At 37.7% G+C, this 22,452-nt stretch overlaps 1 protein-coding gene across 1 annotated transcript in view; it reads left to right on the forward strand.

The window, feature by feature from the left end:
- The window catches only part of MAN1A1 (mannosidase alpha class 1A member 1), a 142,163-nt gene that overhangs the window by 89,943 nt on the left and 29,768 nt on the right, over positions 1-22,452 (forward strand).

Consider the following 22,452-nt stretch of genomic DNA (forward strand, 5'->3'; position numbering starts at 1 on the left):
TAATACTGTGAAACTAGAATTTTGTGGTTTTCAGTTTCATTATACCAGTGCTGAGGGGTGTGTGTTATGCCATCTTTATAAGCATGCTTAATTTTAAGATGACTTCATAATTGCTTATGACATCTTCTGTTATTCTGAAATTCACAGCATATGTGTTTTCATGGATATGTCAGATACTCTTGCAGTACAATTTTCCATTTAGTCTTTTAGATTGACATTAAAATAAGAAATCAGAATAAAATAGGTTATCTTTTTTCCCCTAGAAATCAGTCTGTTATTTCAGAATAATAAGAACATTCATGCAGATTCATTTTTTGCTTTAGCTTTTAACAGAAACAAAAGTTTATTATTTGTTAATAGTTCAATTGTGCTTAAAATTTGGTGAGAATTGAAGAGTTTTCTGTCTTTTCAGGAATCCTAAATGATGGAAGTATTAATTTCTTCTCTGCTTGCATAATTACTGATCATTACTTGGATTTTCTCAGCTTTTTGACCAGCTTCATACACCCAGCTGAATACAGAACACCTAATTGTTTTTAAACTGTAATCTCAGCATTAAAAACAGACGCCTGTAATGCTGTGTTTGTTACTTTTAGTTATCTAGATGTAACAGCACAGGTTTTGGTTGGAAAACAGCTATGTTGTTTCTCATAGTGTCTCTTAAACATCCATATCTTTAATCTAAGTTGCAAGGTTTTAGTACAAGGTTCTGAGATCATCCAGTGCCTTTTTGTAGTATGTTTTCTGTAAATCAAAACTCTTGCAATCTGTCTTTGATCCTGCTCTACTTTGTGTGTTTTCTAACCCTGCTACTCCTCTTCCATGCTTGCTCCCCTCTTCTAATCCATTTTTATTTTGGAGGAGAAGCACACCAGTGATCATTTTCAGCTCTAATAATTTTTTCTACTGAACTGTGATTCTGTCCTTGCCTGCTCATCTTCCACAAGAGGAATCTGAATCCTGGATGTATCATGTTTTCCAGATCTATGGGTTGCTTCTCTGAGTCTTTTTCCAGATGTTTCTATTTGATAGCATGGGAAAATTAGTATTTGGGAATTGTACCAAATATTGTTCCACATATGTCTTCTGAGACTTCTGGGCAGACTGTTACTCATTTCCTTCCCTTCCTCTCTTCCATTCCCCCTTCCATCCCTCCTTCTTTACCTCCTTGCTTCCTACATCCCTAATGTTCTTGAGGTCACCTAGTTGATTGGTTCTCTGCAGTCCCCCAAAAGGACATATACTAAAGTTACTGCTTTAAGGTATGATGCTTTATGGAAGAGTTGATCCATAAATCCTGTTTGTTCTAGTGTATAATCTAATACATTGTTCCTTAACGTCTTAAATATATTGAAGCACTTCAATATTCTGGAAAGAGTGATAATCAAGCCTATGTGTATTTTGGTGTACGTTGTGGGTGGAGGAGGGTGTGTATGTATACCTTAACACAAACTTAGAGATGTTTTACAGATATATATATATTAAAAAAATGTTTATAACATTTAGCAGTGTAAGGCAAATTGGGCTCCTCTAGGGAAGTTTGGGAGAAAAAAATTTATAACACAAAGCCTGTATCTGCTTTTGCTGCTGAAGGCTATACATTCTCTTAAAATCCCTTTTCTTATCTCTAGTCTTTCACAAATACAAAATTACTTGTTCTTTACCATTCCCCAGGAGACTTTAGAAACATTAAAAATCACAAACATTGTGAAATAAATAAAATAAATAAATAAAAAATATTTTCAACCATCATTTGTTGCTGACATTTGCTCTTCCCTTTATGATGCTGAAGCTGACCATGTGAAGACTTCTATTAGATCAAAATAGAATAGTCTAAAACACTTTGGATGCCACAAGGTCATAATTCTCATATTTCGACACTCATCTTTTACAAAGGAAGGGAAGTTAAGAGAAAAAAAAAATATACACTTTAAGCAGTAATGAGGCTGGAGAAATAAACCACCTTTTGGGCCTAATGGAAAATGAAAAAACGGCGCAGTGATTTTACATGAATAATCCTTTCCATCTTATAAAAACAACTCTTGCTACTAATGCAGATATGCGCACAGGAGAATAAATGCTGTTTGAATGCTGCTTTAATTATCTTTGCTGTATTTATAACTGAAGGCTCTTGATGAGAACTTTGGTGAACTTTACTCTGTATCTCTATAAAGTTGTTTTCCTTTACTAGTTCTCAAAATTTCTTGCAATGTGTGCAAAGGTCTGGAGCACTTTTGATGGTTTCTAATGACAGTCAGTTGATGAAGAAATTTTAAAAGTCTCAGCAGTTATTTTCAGCCATGCAACTATGAGTAAACCCTCTTTTCCAGTTCAAAATATGTTGGAACACAGTATCCACTTCTAAATTTTGTCATTAAGAAGATTCTTTAATAATTCCTTTTTAAGCTTGTGTAGTTTTTCTACTAACTATACTAAGTCAAATTATAATTTATTTGCCTTATTACAAGACTTCATTAAAATGTCAGAAGATTCAGCTTCTAGGCAGGGTATTACTGCAAGAACTGTGCATGCAGTGTTCTTCACATATGGAAACAGCTACAGCAGTTATGTTCTGCAGCTTGAATTAACAAAGATTGATTGCAATCTGTTTTTAGTAACTCAAGGAAGAAAAGCAGTGTAGTGATATTAAGAAAATTAATTACAACTTTCTAATCTAGTAATTAATGTGCAGCTGGTCATGAGTGCAGTTAGTGCATTTCAGTAATTTGGCAGTCCTGACAAATAATCATCATCTGTTTTAAGGTAGACAACTGTTCACTAATCTTTGCTCAGATTTTTATAATCTTTAGCATTTCAGGATGGTTTTAACAGCATAGAGATGGTCTTTTACCATAATAACCTGAGCTGAAGTTCAGCTTTATCTTTCAGAACTGAGGCTCAGTTGTAATTTTTAGAACCATCTTTTATTCTTTTCCAGTGTTGTACTGAAATTTCTTCTGAAGCAGTTGCGTGAAATGGTGATTACTGGTAATTGACCTGCATATGTTGAATCGTCTTAAAATGCTACTGAGAATTTAATGTATCCTGTAAATTGAGATGCTTCCAATTAAATAGAGTTCTTATGATAATCACTTTCAAAACTAATCAAGTAATATAATGGTGTTACTAAAAATCTTATTGACTTAATTTTGAAAAATTAATAAAGGTAACCAATGCAATTACTGTAATGGTCATACTAGTTGGCATTTTTCATAACCTATCCCTAAATGTTTTTCAGAAATGCAAGGAGAAAATAGAAATTACCTAGGTGTGTTGAATTAGCATGACAAGGTGACTTGAAGGGGAGAGTATTTGTGTCCTTCTTGCTTTCTTTATGAGGCGTGAAGGTTATTGTGGGTCACCCCATGCTCAGAGCCTCTTGTCTGTTAGGAAATCAAATGATACTGAACAAAAATTACAACTAGAATCCTAGCAGCAGAATTGATAAGAGAAAATGCTCTTAAGCAGACTGCCTGGTTTTGCTGCTATCAAATCTGATCTACTAAAATCTACAAAGAATTGTAATCTTCTCAATATGGTTTATATTTAGTCTTATTTTTAACAAGTGATTGGGAAAAAGCACAAAGCATCTCTGTAGAGCAGAAACTGGAAATGGTGTAAAACTATTCAGTATCCTCACACTGTCACACAATGAACAGATAGTTAAAGCCACCTGATTTATTTGCGTAAGACTTCTGGGGAATTTTCTTGTCTTGTTTTAGGAATTTTGTTGTTGCTTAAGTTTTCATTAGGAATGCATTAGAGAAGGTGTTCTGGGAGACCAAAAGCCAGGAGTTTTCAGTCCAGTGAATCTTGCCCTTTCGCTTGTTTTGTGACACAATTTCAACAGAAGATGGACAGCATTTAATGCCAGAAGAGCTTTTTTTGTAGTACTTGAGACATTCTCCAGGAATTTAGCAGGCTTGGGTTTTTCACTTCTCAGACATACGCTTTTGTTCCCTAGGTTATTGATTCCTTTAAAAGAAAGCATTAGCTGGAGAGTCCAAACCAGATACTACTGATAGGTAAATGGTGGGCAGGTTATGCCTAAGGGCTTGTGAATAATTAAATCAGGGAGTCAATGTGGGTGTCTTCATTAAGTAGGTTAGGTCAGCTCAGGAGTTGAACTTCTTCAGTATCTCTTCCAGTCTTCCCTACTTGCTGGGCTGTGTTTTGTGGGTAACTGCAAAAGTGCCTAGAAGTGGATATTTGCTTGGCACCATTGACCTGCTTGTTCTCAGGCCATGTGGGGATCAAAACCTGGTTTTGGATAACTAAGTGAAGCAAAGCCATCTATGTCTTTTGTTTGATCCAGCTCAATCTGAGCAGAGAGCCAGCCAAATCAAATCTTTTAAGCAGAAATGAGGAGATTTGACTGCTCTATAATGACAATAAAATATATAAGGGATTGGGAGGGGGGGTGGGGGGTGAGTTACTGAGGCTCTAGTCAAATAACAGCCTTGGGACCTACCAGGAAATTCTGTTGGTTTAATGGAAGAGAGCAAGATTCATGCAGATCTCATATTGGTTTTGCTTTATGCATAGCTCTCAGATACACAAAAAAACCCAAACAAACAAACAAAACAATCACAAAAAATCAAACACTAAGTATGGAACTTGAAAATTATCTTGAGGTTTGTGGTTGACATTAATGACAGTGAATAATGCATGGTGGTGGTCACCATCTCATGCTGGCTATTGATTTGTGTTTTGCAGCCAGGGGCATATCAGTGGTTTTGCAACCCTGAAATATTCTGTTTTGTTCTTCATATCAAAAAAAAAAAAAAATTCATTGAATAAACTAGCTTGCATTTCAAAATTAACAATTAGGCAGTACTGTAGTTTATTGCATTAGTTATATTGAACAAATTACTTCGGAACAAATGAAATTAATAAAGAATATAGTGAATTTGGCTTTCTTTCTGTTTAGACACATGGTTGAAAATAACTCATATTTGAATTGTTCGAATAATTGAATGGTTTGAATCTGCTTCAAACCATTTTGTCGGTATCCTAAGTTTCTAAATTGTTTTATTTTCAAATTTGCTGATTTTTTCCATTGAAGTCACCAATGTAACACAATTTTCATGAGCATTTGCAGTAATAAAGCTCAGTTTGCACATGGCAAAATAAGAGTAGTTATATGACATGCAGCTGTTTGGAGAAAGAGCTGGAGATTTTTTTAAGTGTCTTATGTATTCTTTGTAGTCATTCTGTGGTGGATTAGGCAGTCCGGTACTCTAAATCAGTTTGATCACACTAACTTTCAGTTAGATCAGCTGCACTATTTTTGTGTGCTTTCATGTACTACAAGATATTACAACTGACAAAGAGTACACATTAAAGTATTAATTTGTAGATATGTAGGGTAAAATATAACCCTAAATGATATCCAGTGCTGTAACTCATTCAGCTGTGCTGACAAAATGGGTGGTTGCAGAACTGACATGGGTACTAATGTCCAAAAGCTCCTCCAAATTCAGTCATGTGTATGAATGCCTCAAGGCTTTTTGCAGCTATCTGCGGTTTTTCCTCACAGCATTAAAAGGTATGGAATATTAACTGCAAAACTTTAATTCTTCTGTCAGGCCATTCCCTCGGGCCCTGTCACTGGTCACCACAGAGAAGAGATCAGTGTCTGCCTCCTCCTCTTCCCCTCACAAGGAAGCTGTAGAATGTGGTGAGGTCTCCCCTCAGTCTCCTCAAGGCTGACAGGCCAAGTGACCTCAGCCATTCTTCATGTGGCTTCCTCTCAAGTCCCTTCATCATCCTCGTTGCCCTCCTTTGGACACTCTCTTTTTGCTCAATGTCTATTTTATATTGTGGCACCCAGAACTGCCCCCAGCACTCGAGGTGAGGCCACTCCAGTGCAGAGCAGAGCAGGACAATCCCCTCCCTTGCCCGGCTGGTGATGCTGTGCCTGATGCACCCCCACACAGGGCTGGCCCTCCTGGCTTCCAGGGCACAATGACTCATGTACAACTTGCTGTCAACCAGGAGCCCCAGGTCCCTTCCTGAGGCACTGCTTTCCAGCCTCTCATTCCTCAGTATGTCCATACATCCAATGTTGCCCCATCCCAGGTTCAGAATCCGTCACTTTCCCTTCTTGAACTTCATATGGTCACTGATTGTCCAGTCCTCTGATATGTTGAGGTCTCTCTGCAGGGCCTCCCTGCCTTTGAGGGAGTCAGCACTTCCTCCCAGTTTTGTATCATCTGCAAACGTGCTTAGCATCCCTTCCAGACCTGTGTCCAAGTCATTTATGAGGATATTGAAGAGCACAGGGCCAATTTGACGTTGTTATTGAAGAGTACAGGGCCAATTTGACGTTGTGTAGGCTGACTCTGCTGCACTTTTTCCCTACTATTGCCATATAATTTTGGAATGATTATCATAGAGTAAGTAGTAAAGAGAGTAGAGACATAATGCCTGGCAAGTCAACCTTAAGAATGAATAACCCAATGAGCAATGCTTTCATTATTGTGTTCTGCTCTGACTGACTTTTAGCTCACTACAGGCAGACTCTTGTAAGGACAGGGAGAAGAGTAGGAGCTCACTAACATGTCTTTATGTTGGGGAAAACATTCAGTGTGACTTCTTATCCAATTGGCAGATGTGGGCTCTCTTGTAAGTGTTGAGTTTGGTGGATGCACCTAGCCAACATCCAAAATATGTGGTGTTCTCGCTCTAATCTCACATTAAAACTGAATGTCCTTGTGTTTCCTTCTTTTTAATGAGCAGACCTTGACGCTGTAGCACACCATAACCTAATTGAGTAGACCTGGCTTGAAGGATGTGGTATAACCGAATATAATTTTAAAAGACTTACTAGAGTAGTCTGTTGTTTTATATTAAACAAGCAGTAATAAAACCCCAGCAGTAAATGCCGTAGATACATGCGTGTTGCTGTAGGAATCCATATAGCAGAGAGTAAAGACAAAATGAGACTTGTATGTGATGGGCTAGTGTGAGACCTATTGAGAAGGAAATAAAAAGAGGTTAGCAAGACAGCTAAGTAGTTTGTTCCAGCAGTTTGCCTTCACTGGTTTAAACTTCATGTTAAAATGACATTTTTATTGTTATAACACTGGCACATCTTTAGGAGGAAATTAGTTAATAGGAGGGAACAATCTTTCAGCAAATTAAATGAAAGGCTACTATTTCCACTTGACATCTGTGAAACTGCTGCTACATTCCTTGCAGTAGTGCTTAGAGAAATAAATGAGCAAGTATTGCTTATAATTGAGCTTTAATGGTATCCATATGCTATATATCTTGTAATGGTGTTCATGTTGTGCAGTTTCTGTGTAGTATAAGAAAATTGAGTATTAGTATGTCAAAAGCCCATTAATGCAAGTGTCTTGATTCAATTCTTAGTCTTGACAGGCTCATGTGTTTTAAATACATCCTAGCAAATTGTGGTTGGTGCAGCAACTCTGGCAGTCTTTTCAGTTGACCTTTCAGGTTGCCCATTTCATGTCATACAGCCACCTCTCTAGGTAATGAAATCTATTGGAACAAAGAAGATTTAAAAAATTTATCATTTTGATTTTCATTCTTTTCAAAGGAACATTTTCTAACAGGCATTAGAACAGTCTTTCAGCAATGTTGTTTCACATCATGTCTTAGTGTTCTACTGAGGCCACAAATTAACTGTTTTCTCTTTTACCCAGAATTCCTTTCATAAATTAATTGAGTTTTGCTTGACTAACTTTGCCAGCATTGTTTTAATGGCTAATAGCTTTTGGGCTTGTCTTTGAAGGCTTAAATATGTCATTTGAATATTCAGCCTGTTTTACGATTAAGGTTTACTGGCATCTGAGATTTTCATGAGTAGTACAAAGTTCACAAGCCTACTTTTGAGGAAGTAAACTTTGTTTGTGAGGCAGATTGGTACGTTGTTAATTGGTCATGAATTGCCTAAACATGTCTTAGGTACTTCAGATGATTAGAAAAAGACGTGTTGCTGTCCATGGAGACCACAGCTGTAGCAGAGGTGGTTCTTCATGCTTGCCTGCTAGGGAGGAGGAGGGAGCCTGGCCTTCTATATTCCATCCCTGCATTCACCCACACATCAAAGAAATTTGGACTCTGGTTGCTGGCCCTTGAAGACACCCTTTGGGAATCTGCCTTCCTGAAAGAGGCAGGAGTGAGAAAGGGGAGTCATCTCAGTTTTTTTATTTACTCGGATCACTTTGACTTGGGCCGGTGTGTTGCTCTCATACTCCCAAATATGTAATATAATGAGTCAAGAAGTTACTCATAATAGACCTAAAGGTCGTTTATTTTGGTGGCTTTTGAGTTCAAGGTCTCTCTGGTACTGAAGACAATTGTGCGCATTACCAAAAGTACTTTTTTTGAGTGACATTATCTTTCAGAAGTGTCAAAAAGACTAAACAATATGCCATATTTATCCAGAATATATTGCATTCCAGACGTGATCTTCTTTGTACTGGAAAAACAAATATGGTACTTCTTTCATGACAGTTCTTGCAAGATATTCCATGGCATAATATTCCAGTCTACAGCTAGAAATACAGAAAGGAAAAAAGGAAAAAAAGGGCAGGGGGAAAAAAAAAACCCCTTAAAATACTGATTCTTTCACTAAAGCCATCAAGAGCAGTGAGAGATTACAAAAAACATTTAAAACCTTTGACCAAATGTTTTGCTGTTTTGCTGGAATTGGGACAGAAACACAATTTTATTAAATGCTTTATGAAACTGTATCATCATTGTTCTCATTGATAATTTATAAAAGAAAAATAGCAATTTACTTTCCCTCTGTATGTTGTTAATATGCAGAAGCTTTTTCAAGGTGATTGGTGAAACATGGTGTGCAGGAACAAAAAGTACACATATTGTCTCCAGCAGGGTTCCAGAAGTGTGGGGTTTTTTTCTGAGCATTTTTGTTGTTCTATTACTTTAAATAGTAATCTCTTCATGCTTATTTCACTTCATCCTTTATTATATTATTTTCATTGTATTGATTAAAATCCCACTACTTTTAAGAAAAGCTTGTTTGACTACTTGATGCCAGGTCCTTTATTATCTGATAATCTGGTTTACAAAATCCTCCAAGGAATATCTTAAATGTGGCCATGAGTAGTAGTGCATGGATTGTGATTGCATTTTTAAGTACTTTTAGAAAAATGTTTGGTACTTCTCATTTTCTGCTCTACCAGGGTATCAAACATCTTTCAGCCTTTTTCAGCTCTATTGGATTGTTAAGTAATTGGATGGAAAACTCTTTTCCTTCTTCAGGATATTTACTGTAGTGAAATAATATTGTAATTTAATACTGCAAAAAGGTTATGAAACAAGATTAATTTTTCTTTAAAAATACAAGTCTTGACTAATCTGGCTTTCCTGAGTTTTTGAGGTAATGTTTGTCCTTTTTAATTTCTTCGTCTTTTCTTTATGGTGTATTCAGATCATCCTGGTACAGAATTTTTAGTACATATGTGAGAATTAAGATGTGCCTTGTCAACTGAGATAGTCAGCATCATTGGTTTCTTGTAAGTAGCTCATCTATAAGATGAGCAGCAGCTGTGTAAAGGTATTTGTTGCTTGAAGTAATAATAAGTAGACTACTGATGAAGTTCAGGGTTAGGTGGAACACAGTTGAATAACTGATAATAGAAACTCTTATCACAGGAAAAATTGAATAGGGTTATTTCCTCAGGTGAAAATCAGGTGTGTATTAGATTTATATGGGTTTTGTTGGTTTGTTTGTGGCTTTTTTTTTCATTTGCCTGCTATACAGTAGAAAATTTTCTTGATCATACCTTAATTAATGAATTTGATCATATTTTAGCCATTGGTTGATTTTCTGTGAAGATACGAACAGTGATGGTCTTGATTCACTTATAAACATGTGATCCAATAAAATAAAATTTAGTGTTTATTAAACATGGAGCAAAAGCATAACATTCGGAATCAGAACCTGATAAATACCATGTATAACTTCCTCTAGCCTAGTGATGTGCCTGAAACGAATGTCATTTGAGAAAAATAGGGATGGCTCTTTATTGTTAAATTGCCTGGATTATACTGAAAAAATGTATTTTCTATAAATGTATAAAGTTGGGGAAAAGGATGTAAATTGCATGTAAGTACTTCCTAAAAGTATTGACTTAAATTTTATTTTTATATGGTTAGTAGGCATTCAAGGACAAAACTGCATAAGCAAATGTGTCATTTGCTGGGAAAAGAAAGGGTTTTTTACATTGTATTACTGATTTTTAGAAAGAGAACCAGCTCTCAGTCCCCAAATCTGAATGGCATTAATGGGAAGGATTTATACAGTGATACTGGTATTTCGGTCTGGCTGCAGGGATTCCCTGCATTCGTATTAACTTACTGTCTCTGCAACAGTTTTAATGACAGCTACAGGATTTTAATGCTTGATCAGTGCCTGTTACAGCGACCACTGGTCTTTCTGTTGGCTATGAGTAAGGATCAAGGCCTTAGTGACTGGCACTGAGAAAAACAAATGTTTATCTGATCCCAGAACAAATGGATTTATATGACACAGCAATGTGTGGGTAAAGAGAAACAAGAAGATTGAAGCAGACTGGAAGAAGAGGACATTTATACTTTTCTTAAAGCATTTGTCAAAACAGATTATGTCTTTCAAAACACTAGTCTGAAAAAGACTACTTCAGTTTTTTTAATCTGGGGAAGCTGTCCCTTTCAGTGAACCAGAATGCCATTTCAGAAGAGTTTCATACAGCTGTCACAGCATCTGTGACAGCAGATACTGAAGAGAGGTTTCCCTCAACAACAGTGGTGTCTCTGTATTGTACATGTTTAGATTGATACACATATCCGCAAATGCATATGCAAGTGTAATTTACAGCATTTGTTAAGTTAATGTTAATATCCGATGAATATCACAGCTGCAAGTCCTGTGACAAGCTGTCCAGTATCTGAAACCACTGTTGATCCAGCAGCTGTATTAGAAGGAGAAATAATTGACTGTCAGTCAGCAAGCCTTTGACGTAGGCTCCTTGCAATGACTGGTAGCTACAAAGCGGCTTGAAACAGACCTTTGCAACTTGTCAGCCCATTATTTTTAATAACGGAGTCATGCAGTTAGTGTAATGATTTTGATTCTATGATTCAAGCATTTAATGGCTCCACAGGCGGCATCAAGCACAATAAATGTGACTAGATCCTTTGAAAGACTTTTTAACCTGAATGACTGTGAACCCACATAAAATATTTTCATGACATGAGAAGCTAATACGAGCTAATTGAGTTCAGAGAAGCAAAAGATTAAATCCACTTTTTAGATTTACTACCTGATGATAAGGAATGCATATGAACTGTATAGACAACAATGATACAGATATATTTAAAATGACTGAGATTGAGATTATATTATTTTGGGTACTTAAAAATTAGTACCAGAAAGTGGGAAAGTGGAAATTAGTGGCAGAGAAATTACATATAGCTGTCACTTGCCATCTATGCTTTGGTGCTTTGAATCTTTACCTGTCCTTTTAAGTCCTCATCAGACTGAAAAGACCAAATACTGGGATTTTGTCCTGTCCAGAAGATCATCAGTGGTTTTTTTTTTAAAAACTAACTACAGCCCTTCTGATAGAGAAAGCATTGTTTTCACAATGTTTCAGTACAGTGATACCCTTGATTGGGTTATGAGTGTCCTTAGCCTGAACTGGAGGGGACCGCTGTTGCAGGATCTCCATCAGACACGTCTCTGCCTTCCATTTGAGGATGTGTGGAGACAGCTTGATCTCTAGTGACTGTCAGTAAAAGAAAGGATATTTCATAACAAGGAGGTTGACTAGGAGAGCAAGAGGAGAGTTGTGGAGCCAGAAAAGAAGAGAGCAGCCAAAAAAAAAGGCCCAACAAACACTTGAGAAGAAAAAAGAAGAAAGGGGGAGTTTCTGGGTTTTAACACCAATCCTCCACCCTATTTCTGTTACCTAGTCACCTCCAAATGCAAACTGCTCAACACTCATCCTCATAACAAATTATTTTACAGACAAAGGAAGTTAATGACATTTCTTTGCACTTGGGCAATGCAATTGATATAGCAAAAGAACAATTTAGTGAAACTTGAACATCAGTTACTAGTAAAGGAATTCTGATGTGGGATAGAAACTAACTGAAGTCAGAAGTTAATGAACTGATCAGGTGAGAGGTTTTATAGCAAATCCTCAGGAGAAAAGAAAGGATAACCTAGAAGTTGAATGCTGGAAAAGTGATACAGAACAGGGAGCAGAGTCTTACAGAGGGATGTACTGACTAAAGTATATCAAGAGTGCCAAATGCCATGGCTACAGTGGTTTTAAGGCAGCAAGCAGTCTTAATGTGAGATGTGAAGTTCTGAAATAAGCTTTATAATTAAGCAGTTAGTTTGTCTTTTAGTGTTATAAGGCTTGGTAGAGAGGACAAAAGCAGAGATAAATGGTGTTTCTCATAGACTCTTCGAAATTCTTAATTATCTTCCTGCCCAGTGAATCTGCTTCTGAGAAGCAGAAGTTAGTTTTTTCTTGCTTTGCTTAGGATGTTTTTTTTTCTTTGGGTTTGGCTTTGTAAGGTTTTTGACTGTCAGTAACACTGAGCTACACCACTTGCTACAGCAGGGAATTTCATTCTAATACCACCTTATTTTATTCTGTCTTAACTTATCACATGGATGGCAGAACTGTGAAACTCCATTCATTACTTTTATTTCCTGTATTTTCACTTCTCTCTGGGGACCTGATTAAAAGTAGTCCATGCTAGTACTTATTATCTCTAGTGTTGCTCTGTTGTGTTCTATTCCCTCTTGCTTTTTTAGCCTTTGGAATTGATTAATTAAACCTTAGTATATAAAGTAATTGGAAGCATGAATTGTTTCGTTTATTCATTAGTGTGTTGTGGGAGACATGTAGGTCTGTGCTGTGCTCAGATAACTTTTATCAGAAATAACAGTTCTGATCTATTTATCAGAAATAACTATAACAAGTACAGTTTTAGTACAGTTTTAGATGGTGATACTGAAAATTACCTCTAAACACTTGACATGTGTCGTAGTGATATTTCAGATCATGTAATGCCTGACTACTAATTGTCTCTCCCTTTCTCATACTCCTCCATGTGGGCATGTAGATGTAAGCTTAGTGCTCTGTTGGTTTGCCACAGAGTGCCAGTTCCACAAGCTTTGATGCCCCTTTAGAGCACTGGTAATGTGAGAAGTGTCACAGGGCAGACAGCCATAAGGAAAGGGTTGTACAAACCCTGCCTATAAAATCCTAAAGAAATTCAGTCTTTTTCCACAGAGAAATGTTACAGGAATTTGATGTAAACAAAGCAGCCCAACAGTCTGAATGAACTGTTTTGTAAAAATAAGATACTCTGATTATTTTAAACATCAATAGACACAGTATCACTAGATCCAGATGTCCAAAACCCATGTATCAGACTACAAAAGAAGTATACGATGGTGTCTGGTGGCTTTTGGAGCCCATGGAGGAGGTGATTTATTTTTACTCTCAGCAGCTGTCAGACTTCAATGCATACAGTAAAGCATGGTCTTCCCACAGGCAATTTCACTGGCCTCTGCTTATTCTCTGCTGCTCTCCAGAGGCAGATGAGATTGTTTCCTCTTCATCTTTGTTCTCTCTGGCATTTTGGTCTCCATCTGGGTCTTGGCTCCTCCTGCTCCCTGTCTGCTGTTTCCATTCACTGTAATGTTCTCTCACTTCAGTGTTCCCCAGGAGCCATCACTACTCTGACCGAATCAAGAGCAGATACATTTCACCATGGAGAATATTTAGTGGGCTCTCATGTAGAATGACTTGGACATGGAGCAGACAGAACTCTCTTGCCTCCCCTGTGTCTTCCATGGCTGACTGGTCCTTCTGGGAGGTGGGGAACTGTCCTGGCAGAGGCCATAGCACAGGCTGGTACTGGAAATTCTGTACTCCATGTACCTCCTCACTTTCTGCTTTTACATTAATAGTGCTCTTCAGTCTCTGTTCTGTCCAGTTTCAAGAGAAATTGACTGTTGAGTCGTCACCTTGGTGAAGATCAGTCCACTGGATAACATTTGAACATTTTACCCTTTTGCCTGAAAATACAGTAAAGAGCCGATGACCATTCTAGGACAGCTCTAGAGGTCTCTGGGTATGTTTCCTTATAAAGATAAAAGGCAAAAATGCTGGGAGGAGGGTAGCTTTTTTTCTTGAAAAATGTAACAAACATTGCCTTTGAAGGACCTGATGAACTTCATGGAGAAAAGCAGGGATCTTGTTTTAAAATCAGTTTCATGTTAGCATCTTTTTGGGGCTGTGCTGGTAGTTTCTCAAATGATGAACAGTTAGCCACAGCAATCTGATTTTTCTACTCTCATTTCCAGACAGATGATGATGTGCATGTGTCTCCAGTATGAATGTGTGCATCTCCTGCACTGACATAGCTGAAGTGGCCAGGAGATCAGCATCTATTAATGATAACTTTATATGAATAGAAAAATAGACAGAATTAATGTTCTCAAACTAAATAGCTTTTGAGGCTATACCTCTTCATTATCTCACTCGTTGCAGTAAAAAACGTTCATGTTTTGTGTGACGTTGCGGACATATGTAGAAATTTTTTTATTTCCTGTCATCCCATAAAATTGAGTAACCACTTGTGTTAGTATTCTTCCTGGTCTTGCTGATGTCACTAATTCAGTGTCTGCCTCCTCCTGCTACATCAGCATCCCTAGAGATCACCTCGCCAGGTAATGGCTAATATCAGCCAGTCTTCAGAGAGGGCAGCTGGGCTGAGCAGGAAGCTGCCAGCTGGGCAGTGGTTAGGCAAGGGCAGTAGTTAACACATTTATTGTCACAGCTGAAAAACTAACCAGCTGTAAAAATTTGCCTACATGATCCTTCTTAAAATGAGGAATAAAACAGATGTCAAAAACTACCCTGTAGGCTTGCTAGCTGATTTTCAGTTTCTTTTTCAGCTGTCTCCAGCTGTCGAGACAGTGAATGAGAGGTGCTTGACCAGATTGTAATTGTAATCATTTTCCTCTCTCAGAGAAGGGATACCGTGGAAAAGTCAGAGCTCCAGCAGGAGTCTGGATGCCTTGGGTGATTCTGGGACCACTTAAGCCTGCAAAAAGTTAATTGTCCTTTACTGGAAGTTGGATAAGAAGATATTCACACTTGCTACTGGGTCTAGAAATACGCAGTTACTGTGCAAGTCCTGTCACAGATTCCTCAGTTTGACCCTGCCTTGGTGGCTCCCACCCCAAGACTTGGTGGAAGACTTGAGTGCCAGTGGTGTGTGCAAACATGGGATTTCTGTACCTTTCTTTCTGCTCTCAAACAAGTGTAAGGATGATTTTCCAGTTATGGGGAAAACAAAAACACATTAAATATTTTTGAAGCATTAAATAAATCATCAGTTTCAGTGCTTGTCAAAACAAGTCCTTAAACCAAGATCCTATATATTGTACTTTTGGTGGTGGGGGAGAAAGAAGTAAATTAAAAAAAAAAAAATCTTTAGAGCATGTAATTTATCAAATAGAGCAGTTGAAACTTTAGCAAGCATTGCCTGTGTGTTCCATAGTTGGGTTTGTTTTTTAATTTTGCTTTAAAATACGAACCTCTAATTAAGAATTTTCTTAACAGCTTCTTAATAAATCAAATCATACAGCATAATTTATTAGCATTCTTAGCTGCAGTACTAAAAGGAGAAAGATGTAGCACAGGAGTTTGAAGGGAATCTCTTCTAAAAAGTATTAACAGCAAATCATCCTTTAACTCCCCCAGTGTGGTCTGTAAAATTGGATTTAGCCTCTCAGCAAGTTGTTAGGAAGGAATGTGTGTCTAATGATCATCATTGGTTTCTGGGAAGAGAAGAAGCCACTCTTCATTTTTTTTTTTTTGTGACACATTGACAAATGGTTCCATTCAGGGCAATCCAAAAAATTATTCTTATGAAAGTATTCTCAGATGTGGCAATCCTAAATAATGCATGAAACATTAGATACTCTATGAAAATGGCCTCTCAGAATCATCCTTTTGGCTGCCATTTGTCTCCCTTTGCTAGGTGATCACATATCATAGGATGGATCAGGTTGGAAGGGACCAGAGTGGTTCATCTGGCCCAACCTTCCTGCTCAAGCAGGGTTATCCTAGAGTACTCTCCCAGAGGATACCACTGTAGTATCCATAAAGTATTTTTTCCCCAGTATTTGCTTATTTTTTTGTTAAGTGTGTTTGTATATTTAGAACATATTAATTGTGGGGTTTGAGTTGAATCATTTGCCTAGGAAGTTCCGAAAGCAATTAAGTTTTATTTAGCATTTTTATGTATTTTGTGTCATCTATGGCTCTATAGCAACTTCATCTTTTAAATATATTTTGTTTAAAATCACAAATAGATACTGAGTATGTCAATGAAAAACCTGATGGCTTACTGACCTCTCTTCATTTGTTCTAAGGAGACTTAGTTGATTTAATTAAATTAAAATATTATGAAAGACTGGTAGTGACAGAAAAGAAATAGACTGAAGTCTTTTGCAATATATAAACACTTCATTAGAAATGCTGTGACTGGACACTATGTATTCATACTGACTTTTTATAAAATGAAGACATGGGAATAATGAGCAATTCTGCCAAAATGGATTGTGCCCTTGGAGATTGTTCTTACTGGATTGAAATACAGAATCATAGAATGGTTTGGATTGGAACAGGCCTTAAAAATTATCTAGTTCCTAAAAAAATCATTAAAGATCAATTGTGAGCTAGGAAAAAACTTATTTATGTAATTAAAGATTTTAAAATATAACATTACAGAGTGTTTATCTCCTGTCCTCCCTTTTGTTATGTGTATTAGCCTGTAGAGAGTTAAAAATCCCATCTGGTACCTGTGAAGCTAATTGAAATTTTGAGGTTTGGGCACTTGGCAAGGGGTAACTGTAGGAGACTGGTCTCCCTGGGTTTACTCTCTAACAGGAAAGACTCCATCTTCAGTTTAATCTCCTCTGTGAAGTGATTTAATTCTGTTATCTCCCTGTACTGATTATCAGGGAAGCCCCAAAGAGATTAATTTCTGTGAGTACCTTTGGTGGAGTTGCAGTGCTCTCACATTTCCCCACCTTCTCTCGTGGTCAGACCTGTAGCTGACCCACAGCGTCTGTCTGCTGAATTACAGTGTGGGATTTCATCTGTGCAGCCAAGCGGCATGTGGTCATAATTTTAAGACTAAAACATGGAAAAGCAATCATACTATGCTTCCAAAATTGTCTGGGGACCACAGACTTCTTTTGGGGAAAAAGGCAGGTGATAATTTGTGGTTTTCTTTGACAGGAAAACCTTGATAATTCCACATTACTTCAGTTTTCAAGGCACGTTTGCTTGGGGGTTGAGACTCAAGGAGAAACATTAAGTGCATCCTGGGGTGCTGGGAGGGGAAGGCTGCAGGAAAGTTTGTGTGTCCAGTGCAACACTCTCTGCCTATTTCTCAACCTCCATTTGGGAAGGTTCCTCTCTCTCCTGGATGTCTGAGGGGCAGCTGGTGGTGTGGGGTGACATAAGCCAGATTCTGCAGACTGGGCTGGGCAGCACTCTGCTCCTGCAGAAATCCTCTTAAAACAGGATTGAGCCTAACCAATTCCAGTCACAAGCTGTATTTTACAGGCAGATCCTCCTTCGCCCCTCAGCGTTGCTGGTAGTAGGAGGCACAACCTGCATGCTCCAGCTCTGGTGAATTTCAATGGACCCTTCTCAGTGCCATCTTCTCATTTCTCTCTCATAGCATTTTGCATTTTCACCTACAATCATAGGGTAGTTTCTTACAGAAAAAAATCAACATTAGTAAAGTCCAAAGGGGCTGTTGGGAGTTATTTTCATATTTAATTCTAAAACCTCTCTCAACAACAATACTTGGACACTTCACATTGTTGCTGCTGGGTCTCTTTTATTCTGGCCTTTCACCTTTTTACTGGCTAAGTCTGCAGGAGGATACTGACTATTCTGCTGTGCTGGTGCATTTTGCATTAAATATTGAAATTCTGACTTCTTGCTCTGCCTCCAGATTGCTGTCCTGGCAATCCTCCAGGAAAGGTTGGGGTATAATAAGTTGTCTGCAGAGACAAACAGTTCTGCTCACTGATGACAAGAATTTTGATAAGTGTTTTGACCCTTTGAAGTATTTGTGCAGTTTCCCTGAGGATTTGCTTTTCCTTTCAGTTGAAAATTTTCTGCTGTTTTATATATATTGGGGATATAGTGTAATTTTTTAAAACTCTTTTAAATATTGTTGTGCCTCTGAATTGCAGTAATTTTTAAAAAAGCAACCTTTGAATACTTCCTCTGTGGTTCCCTCTCTTGGTACACTCTGTACATGTTAAAAGACTTAGTGATCTTGTACTTTCTGTTCTTATGTACAGATGGACCTACAATGGCCTGCTGGAAAAATACTGAGTTGAGTTACCAGCAGCCCAGGTCATTCAGGCTCATGTTTCCCAAGAATGAATGACAGCAGAATTACAAACACTGGTTTTCAGATTCTGTGGCACTCAGTGTCCAGAAACAAAATTTATAAAATCAGTGAGAAATATTATAAACCAGTGCTGATCCTGCTTCTCTGATCCAGATCCTCACTTCAAATTTGTCTTACTTACATACTACCAGTTATAAGTCCTAAAGTTCTATGAGTATGTTACAGAAATTTTGTGTGTGTTTTATGCAGTGTAAAATAAACAATTTTAGACACAGTGATTTGAGATAGGTTAAAATCGTGCCCTGTAAACTGAAATTATTTTAGTACTCATCTGGATCTTCAAAGTAGTTTGAGTAGTGTGTCTCCTTCCCCCTTTCCTTCCTGAAGTGTATAGTAGGAGTTTTGTTTCTAACTCTGGTGTCAGTAGATGACTGAAACTTAGTACAGGTTGTAGTGAGTATCAACATAAGAAAAATTGAAAAAATCGGGGGCAAAGTAAATTACAAAAAGAAAACAAGATAAAGGAGTGCAACTAATATAAAGAGTATCATACCTGGCCCCCTTTGCTGTCCTCCATCTCTTTCAGAAAAGTGCATTTGTGAGCTTACAAGACACTTCTGACATTAAACTATTAAACTGAGTAAAAATAAGATGCAAAAAGTTTTCAGTGCTTTACAGGTTTTGCTTTGATTGGGAGGAGTGATCTGCACATAAGTTTGGCACAGAGTCATAAACCACCCTTTGAGGATCCTCCAGTTGCCCTGATCATTCTTTGGGTTCAGATTGCTGCTGTAGTTTCTTGACTTAAGTAGTGGTCATCCCCAGAAAAAAAACCATGTAGGAACTTGCAACATCACATAGGTTTGCTAAAACTTAAGAGTAGAAATAAAACCTTTCACCAAAGACTCATGTTTGCATCTCAAGGCTTCAGGAAGCCAGTGCATAACTTCATAACCGAAGAGTAATGAGATACCCAGCGTTGACGTTACGGCTGAAGAGTAAATAGGTACTTAGCATTGCTTTTTGTAACTTTTGAGAAGTTTCTGCTCACCCTAGTAACAGTAATGGTGAAGAGCTTGAAAAATGTCTGGGTTGGGAGCACTGGTTATGTTGTCTCATGCATGGGCAGAAATCAGTATTTTACTATGCTTAGTTATTAAGATTTACTGAGCTGTTAATTTATTGCATGTTATTTTCTAGGGCACCTCAAGTAATTTATAAATGTACTTATTGGTTATAATCCCTGACAAAGATGTTGTTTTCCATTTACTTTGTTCTGTTCAGGTCCTCTCTTTTTAAAGTTCTATTCTGTTTAAAAGTATACAATATTTAGGATTTGGATGGTGGGGAGGGCAGGGCTGAAAAAAGAGCACCCTTTTCATTTCCTTGGGGTTTTTTTAAGCCAAGATACTGTTAAACAAAAGTCAAATGATCCGAGTGTGAAATCTCTCACATTCTGTATGCTGAAAGCTCTGTTGAGTATTTCCTGGTCTCTAGTAATGTCTCTTGAGGAGCTGACTGTCTGCATAGTGCACACTGGACTATCATCTTAAAATAAGGATGGAGTAAATGGAATCAGAAGCACTACTGTGAGTGTTCCAATCAGTGTGAGGGAATATGGAAAACTTACCTGTTCTGTTGCTCCCAAAGATGAAAGATATGCTATGAAGATGATCAGAGGGCCGGAGCACCCATCCAATGAAGACAGGCTGAGAGAATTGGGCTGTTCAACCTGGAGAAGTCTTTGGAGAGACCTCACAGTAGCCTTCCCGTACCTAAAGGAGTCTGCAAGAGAGCTGAGGGGGACTTTTGAAAAGGGCAGTTAGTAATAGGACATGGGGGAATGGCTTTAAACTGAAAGAGATTAGGTTCAGATTAGATACTGAGAGGAAATTTTTTAATGTGAGAGTGGGCAGACACTGGAATCAGTTGCCCAGAGAAGCTGTGACATGAAGCAGTCAAGGCCAGGTGGGACAGGGCTTTGAGCAACTTCGTCTAGTGAAAGGTGTCCTTGCCTGTGGCAGGGAGGTTGGAACCAGATGATTTTTGCTGTGCCTTCCAACCCAAACCATTCTATGATATGAGAGAATACCAGACATCCGCAGGTGAAGGTTGCATGAAAAATAGTTGAGGGACTGAAGTGCAAATCCTGGGTTCTACCACTTACTGAATGAGCTTGTCAGTTTTGACAGGGCTCATGTCTGACACTAAACCAACACATAAACTTGTTATTTTGCAGATTTACCAGAAATATGTTGATGCCTTATTTTTCTAACCAGCTGAGCCAACTGAAAAAAATGAAAGCTACATTAAATAGTACGTAAGATGTAACACAGATGTTTATTTCTACTTTTTTTTACATTAAGAGTAAAGAATGCAAGTTTGTAATTTTCAAACCATCTTAAACAAGAAGAATCTTCCACTCATGGCAAAACACATTGCTGCATGCAGAAATCCTTTTGACAGCTGTGTCTGGAAATTCTCCTTGTTAACAAAACACACTACATCAAAGCGTTCTGGCAGGTTGTATTGATATCACCAGACACTGGGGTGGGGTGCAAGTAGGGACTCTATTACATTTTCTGTCAATTTTGGTTGATGCCTTGCTGCAGGAACAGCTCGATGTTTTCACTTTGAGATTGATTGAGAAACTTGATAGAAAAAAGCATGTGTGCTTTTTCCATTTGCACCATAACATGGTAACTTTTCAAAATTCCGAGGGTTTTTTTTTTCTTACTGCGAGCTTTATGTGTCAGCTCTTTTAATCTGAGTTATTTGGAAACAAGATGTTTTCATCTAGAAGTCAGCAGTTAGAACTTGAGGTGGTGTGTACCAGAGATGGCGTCTGTTCTTGGGTGAATAACCAGTCTGTAAGTTCTTCAGACCGTACAGAAGAGGCTTCCAGACATGTTGTCTGCAGTACTCGCCTTGATCCTATTTTCTGTAATATCTGATGCTTTCATGTTACCGTTCAAAAAAATTCCAAGCCACAGTAGATTGAAGTGCAGACTTGTAAAACAGGTGTGGGGTTTCTCTTCATTATGTAAAAAGTATACTAATCTTTGTAATACAGCTCTTAAAATTAGATACTAAGATCCCATGAAACTTGTGTTCTGTTTCAGTCACACAAGTACCATATCAAATTGGGATTGTGTGCATCTTTGCAGTACCCTGATTTCATTGTGTCATTGATTTTGGTCTGCAGCTATGAAGATTAGAAACACTTTTTGGGCAATTATTTACATCAGAGGACTTCCGTGTGTCCCAGCCTCTTGCTCCTTTACGGTCAACCAGGGGAGCCTCATCAGATCTCTTTCCTTTGTGCTCTCTATGCCTTTTCTCTGCTTTTAAAGTTTAATGACTTGGTTTTATTGTGTGTGTCTGGCAGAAGTCTCAGAACACCGTGTTAATATAGTTAATGGGGAAATTGATTTAATGGAGTCTTAATTTCCCTGTATTGGTTAAACTTCAGTTATAGATGATCTTTTGAAGATGAGCTCTTAACATATCTGAGAACTTCCATCATAATTTTTTGGGTTTTTTGCTGGTTTTGGGTTTTTTGAGTCACATGTTAACTCAGGAAGAATGCCCTATTATCAACTGCTAATTGATGACTGTAGTGGCTGCTTATGTGTAAAAGTAAAATTAAAATTTTATTTATATATGGATGCATTTGTGTTTAATGCTGTTTACAACTTGGAAATGAGGAATACATTCCGTACCTAATAAGTGTATTTATATGTAATACTTATCCTAATAATATTCCCATCCAATATGTCATTATTCCCCTAGATGCTCTGGAATATTGGCTGGCTTTTCTTTAATTTCAGGGTTTTTTTCTGAATATTGCTGCTGGAAATTTCAAGGGGAAAAACAAAGCCACCTTTTTGTAATGAAACTTTAGTAGACTTGTGGTCCCGAGTCTCAACTAGCATTAGTTTCTAGTGGGGATTTTGCAATAAATGTGCTTTTCTCTATTCTCAACACAAATCCTAA

The sequence above is a fragment of the Corvus cornix genome, chromosome 3 (assembly GCF_000738735.6).
Source record: "Corvus cornix cornix isolate S_Up_H32 chromosome 3, ASM73873v5, whole genome shotgun sequence".
In the NCBI taxonomy this organism is placed as follows: Eukaryota; Metazoa; Chordata; class Aves; order Passeriformes; family Corvidae; genus Corvus; species Corvus cornix.